At 48.5% G+C, this 6,000-nt stretch overlaps 1 pseudogene; it reads left to right on the forward strand.

The window, feature by feature from the left end:
• LOC135544677 (patatin-like phospholipase domain-containing protein 7) overlaps positions 1 to 6,000 on the forward strand; it is a 51,872-nt pseudogene that overhangs the window by 36,865 nt on the left and 9,007 nt on the right.

Consider the following 6,000-nt stretch of genomic DNA (forward strand, 5'->3'; position numbering starts at 1 on the left):
ACTTGGCAGTTACAATCCCTAACAGTACACAGAGATGTATGTATGTTGTGTGAAACCATTTCCAACAACCTGCAAAGCAATCTGTTAGTGCACCTGCCAAATGCAGGGAACACTGCAGGCGAGCATCAGATCCACAAACATGACGATGGAAGCCAAGACATTACCGCAATCTACATTACGTTTACATTACGTTTTCATGAGGGAGTGTGTGTGTGTGTTGTGTGTGTGTGTGTGTGGAGTCGTGAGCATATGTCCAATGTCTCTCGTTCCTCATCCTCTCTCCCCCGTTCCTCTCTCAGGGGCTGTTCTCAGGTGGGTATCATGCATGCTCTGAGTGAGGCAGGGATCCCTGTGGACCTGGTGGGAGGTGTTTCCATCGGCTCCCTGATGGGGGCGCTGTACGCAGAGGACCGCAGTCACAGCCGCATGAGGATGAGGGCACGAGAGTGGGCTATGGTGAGAGGATACGGCATCTTTCCCGATTCCTCGCGTCCTCTGTCGTTTCACGTTTTAGTCATTTAGTAGTCGCTCTGATCTAAAGCGACTTTTATTCAGGGTTGTGCCTTGCTAAAGGGCACATCCACTGATTTTTTTAAATTTTTTGTCTCCGGGATTCGAACCAGAAACCTTTTTGGTTTACTGGCCAAACGCTCTTAACCGCTAGGCAACCTGCCGCCCCACCTGTCCTGGGCAGTCAGTCTGTTGTTCCTCCTAATGCAGTTTGAGAAGGAGAGACTAAGTCCAAGGGGAAGGACACATCTTTTTGTCCTCCTTGAGAAGGAGGCAAGGAGAGAGGATGCGAGGAATCAAGAAAAGACCAAATCGAGGAATATTAACTCGACCTTCAAGTGTTTAAATGTTGTCCAGGTCAACCTTGAAGAAACATGATTTGGACCTCAATGGGATGACTTGGTCAAATAAAGGTGAAAGTAAACATGTTCTCATGGATTTGTTGGGGTGTGTGTTGCAGGGAATGACCTTGGTGTTTAAGAAGGTGTTGGACCTGACCTACCCCATCACTTCTATGTTCTCTGGCGCTGCCTTCAACTCCAGCATTTACACGGTGTTCAAGGACAAACAGATAGAGGTGAGGAACGGCACAGTTGGAGTTAGTCGGTCTTGCGTCTCTCTTGTAAAAAGGCATTTTTCATCATAATGGGATCACCTGTGTAAACAGAGAGTAGATTAAATACATTTTAAAAAATTGCCTGTCACACACGGCCTGGAAAATTGAACTTATTATACTAATAAGAAAAGGAGCCTGCTTTGAAACGCGTTGGCAATAAATATAATTGAAGGGAATGAAGGCTCCGCCCTGAACCTTCTTTTACAGTTGCAATATTGACATAATAATGACTAGTGGTGCTGTTGTTTGTTCAGGACCTGTGGATCCCCTATTTCAACATCACCACTGACATCACTGCCTCCACCATGAGAGTGCACACAGACGGTTAGGCCTCAAGTCTCTCTCTATAGCTTTCTCTCTATAGCTCTCTCTCTCTATAGCTCTCTCTCTCTATAGCTCTCTCTCTCTACCGCTCTCTATAGCTCTCGCTCTCTCTCTATAGCTCTCTCTATAGCTCTCTATAGCTCGCTCTCTATACTCTATAGCTCTCGCTCTCTCTATAGCTCTCTCTACCGCTCTCTCTCTATAGCTCTCGCTCTCGCTCTCTATAGCTCTCGCTCTCTCTAGCTCTCGCTCTCTCTATAGCTCTCTATAGCTCTCTCTCTACTCGCTCTCTCTCTCTATAGCTCTCGCTCTCTATAGCTCTCTCTTCTCTATAGCTCTCGCTCTCTCTATAGCTCTCGCTCTCTCTACCGCTCTCTATAGCTCTATAGCTCTCGCTCTCTCTCTATAGCTCTCTCTCTCTCTAGCTCTCTCTCTCTAGCTCTCGCTCTCTCTCTATAGCTCTCTCTCTATAGCTCTCGCTCTCTCTCTATAGCTCTCGCTCTCTATAGCTCTCGCTCTCTCTATAGCTCTCGCTAGCTCTCTCTATAGCTCTCGCTCTCTCTCTATAGCTCTCGCTCTCGCTCTCTATAGCTCTCTCTATAGCTCTCTCGCTCTCTCTATAGCTCTCGCTCTCTCTCTATAGCCCTCTATCTCTCTACTTCGCTCTCTCTAGCTCGCTCTCGCTCTCTCTCTATAGCTCTCGCTCTCTCTATAGCTCTCGCTCTCTCTCTATAGCTCTCGCTCTCTCTCTATAGCTTCGCCTCTCTCTATAGCTCGCTCTCTCTCTATAGCTCTCTATAGCTCTCTCTCTATAGCTCGCTCTCTTCTCTATAGCTCTCGCTCTCTCTCTCTATAGCTCTCTCTCTACTGCTCTCTCTATAGCTCTCTCTCTCTCTATGCTCTCTCTATAGCTCTCTCCTCTCTCGGCTCTCTATAGCTCTCGCTCTCTCTCTATAGCTCTCGCTCTCTCTCTATAGCTCTCTATAGCTCTCTCTCTCTATAGCTCTCGCTCTCTCTCTATAGCTCTCGCTCTCTCTCTAGCTCTCGCTCTCTCTATAGCTCTCGCTCTCTATACTCTATAGCTCTCTCTATAGCTCTCGCTCTCTCTCTATAGCTCTCTCTATAGCTCTCTCTCTATAGCTCTCGCTCTCTCTATAGCTCTCGCTCTCTATAGCTCTCGCCTTCTATAGCTCTCTCTCTCTATAGCTCTCGCTCTTCTAGCTCTCTCTATAGCTCTCGCTCTCTCTCTCTATAGCTCTCGCTCTCTCTATAGCTCTCGCTCTCGCTCTCTCTATAGCTCTCGCTCTCTCTCTCTATAGCTAGCTCGCTCTATAGCTCTCGCTCTCTCTCTATAGCTCTCGCTTCTCTCATAGCTCTCTCTCTATAGCTCTCGCTCTCTCTATAGCTCTCGCTCGCTCTCTCTATAGCTCTCGCTCTTCTCTCTCTATAGCTAGCTCGCTCTCTCTCTATAGCTCGCTCTCTCTCTATAGCTCTCGCTCTCGCTCTCTCTATAGCTCTCTATAGCTCTCTCTCTATAGCTCTCGCTCTCTCTATAGCTCTCCTCTCTATAGCTCTCGCTCTCCTCTCTATAGCTCGCTATAGCTCTCTCTCTCTATAGCTCTCGCTCTCTCTCTCTATAGCTCTCGCTCTCGCTCTCTCTATAGCTCTATAGCTCTCTATAGCTCGCTCTCTCTATAGCTCTCGCTCTCTCTCTATAGCTCTCGCTCTCGCTCTTCTCTATAGCTCTCGCTCTCTCTAGCTCTATAGCTCTCGCTAGCTCTCTCTATAGCTCTCGCTCTCTCTATCTCTATAGCTCTCGCTCTCTCTCTCTCTCTATAGCTCTCGCTCTCTCTATAGCTCTCGCTCTCTCTCTATGGCTCGCTCTCTCTCTCTAGCTCTCTCTTCTATAGCTCTAGCTCTCGCTCTCTATAGCTCTCTATAGCTCTCTCTCTATAGCTCTCGCTCTCTCTCTCTATAGCTCTCGCTCTCTCTCTCTATAGCTCTCTCTCTCTATAGCTACTGCTCTCTCTATAGCTCTCTCTCTCTACTGCTCTCTCTATAGCTCGCTCTATAGCTCTGCTCTCTCTATAGCTCTCGCTCTCTCTCTCTATAGCTCTCGCTCTCTCTCTATAGCTCTCGCTCTCTCTCTAGCTCTCGCTCTCTCTATAGCTCTCTCTCTCTATAGCTCTCGCTCTCTCTATAGCTCTCTCTATAGCTCTCGCTCGCTCTCTCTCTATAGCTCTCGCTCTCTCTCTATAGCTCTCTAGCTCTCTCTCTCTATAGCTCTCTCTCTATAGCTCTCTCTACACTCTCTCTACCTCTCTCTATAGCTCTCTCTCTATAGCTCTCGCTCTCTCTCTCTCTATAGCTCTCTCTCGCTCTCTCTATAGCTCTCGCTCTCTCTGCTCTCTATAGCTCTCGCTCTCTATAGCTCTCGCTACTCTCTATAGCTCTCGCTCTCTTCTCTCTATAGCTCTCGCTCTCTCTCGCTCTCTCTCTCTATAGCTCTCGCTCTCTCTCTATAGCTCTCGCTCTCTCTATAGCTCTCGCTCTCTCTCTATAGCTCTCGCTCTCTCTATAGCTCTCGCTCTCTCTCTATAGCTCTCGCTTCTCTCTAGCTCTCCTCTCTCTCTATAGCTCTCGCTCTCTCTCTATAGCTCTCGCTATAGCTCTCTCTATAGCTCTCGCTCTCTCTCTATCTCGTCTCTATAGCTCTCGCTCTCTCTCTAGCTCTCTCTCTCTCTCTATAGCTCTCTCTCTCTATAGCTCTCTCTATCTCTCTCTCTCTCTCTCTATAGCTCTCGCTCTCTCTCTATAGCTAGCTCGCTCTCTCTCTATAGCTCTCGCTCTCTATAGCTCTCGCTCTCTCTCTATAGCTCTCGCTCTCTCTCTATAGCTCTCGCTCTCTCTCTATAGCTCTCTATAGCTCTCTCTCTATAGCTCTCGCCTCTCTCTCTCTATAGCTCTCGCTCTCTCTATAGCTCTCGCTCTCTCTCTATAGCTCTCGCTCTCTCTATAGCTCTCGCTCTCTCTCTATAGCTCTCTCTCTATAGCTCTCGCTCTCTATAGCTCTCTCTCTATAGCTCTCGCTCTCTCTCTCTACTCGCTCTCTCTATAGCTCTCGCTCTCTCTATAGCTCTCGCTCTCTCTCTATAGCCGCTCTCTCTATAGCTCTCGCTCTCTCCATAGCTCTCGCTCTCTCTCTATAGCTCTCGCTCTCTCTCTATAGCTCTCTATAGCTCTCTCTCTATAGCTCTCGCTCTCTAGCTCTCGCTCTCTCTCTATAGCTCTCGCTCTCTCTCTCTCTATAGCTCTCGCTCTCTCTCTCTATAGCTCTCGCTAGCTCTCTCTATAGCTCTCGCTCTCTCTCTCTCTCTCTATAGCTCTCGCTCTCTCTCTCTCTCTCTATAGCTCTCGCTCTCTCTCTCTCTCTATAGCTCTCTATAGCTCTCTCTCTCTCTCTATAGCTCTCGCTCTATAGCTCTCTCTCTCTCTATAGCTCTCGCTCTCGGCTCTCTCTCTATAGCTCTCTCTCTATAGCTCTCGCTCTCTCTCTCTCTATAGCTCTCGCTCTCTCTCTATAGCTCTCTCTCTATAGCTCTCGCTCTCTCTCTCTCTCTCTATCGCTTCTAGCTCTCGCTCTCTCTCTCTCTATAGCTCTCTATCTCTCTCTCTCTCTCTATAGCTCTCGCTCTCTCTCTCTCTATAGCTCTCTATAGCTCTCGCTCTCTCTCTATAGCTCTCGCTCTCTCTCTATAGCTCTCGCTCTCTCTCTCTCTATAGCTCTCGCTCTCTCTCTAGCTCTCTCTCTATAGCTCTCGCTCTCTCTCTCTCTATAGCTCTCGCTCTCTCTAGCTCTCTCTATAGCTCTCGCTCTCTCTCTCTCTATAGCTCTCGCTCTCTCTCTCTCTATAGCTCTCGCTCTCTCTCTATAGCTCTCGCTCTCTCTCTCTATAGCTCTTTCTATAGCTCTCGCTCTCTCTCTATAGCTCTCGCTCTCTCTATAGCTCTCGCTCTCTCTCTATAGCTCTCGCGCTCTCTCTATAGCTCTCGCTCTCTCTATAGCTCTCGCTTCCTTCTATAGCTCTCGCCCTCTCTATAGCTCTCGCTCTCTCTCTATAGCTCTCGCTCTCTCTCTATAGCTCTCGCTCTCTCTATAGCTCTCTATAGCTCTCTCTCTATCTCTCTATAGCTCTCGCTCTCTCTCTATAGCTCTCGCTCTCTTTCTCTATAGCTCTCGCTCTCTCTCTATAGCTCTCTCTATAGCTCTCGCTCTCTCTCTATAGCTCGCTCTCTCGCTCTCTCTCTCTCTCTCTACCGCTCTCGCTCTCTCTCTCTCTACCGCTCTCTCTCTCTCTACCGCTCTCTCTCTCTCTACCGCTCTCTCTCTCTCTACTCGCTCTCTCTCTCTCTACCGCTCTCTCTCTCTCTACCGCTCTCTCTCTATAGCTCTCTCTCTCTACCTCTCTCTAGCGCTCTCTCTCTCTACTAGCTCTCTCTACTCTCTCTCTCTCTCTCTCTATAGCTCTCGCCGCTCTCTCTATAGCTCT

This window comes from Oncorhynchus masou, chromosome 8 (assembly GCF_036934945.1).
Source record: "Oncorhynchus masou masou isolate Uvic2021 chromosome 8, UVic_Omas_1.1, whole genome shotgun sequence".
NCBI lineage: Eukaryota > Metazoa > Chordata > Actinopteri > Salmoniformes > Salmonidae > Oncorhynchus > Oncorhynchus masou.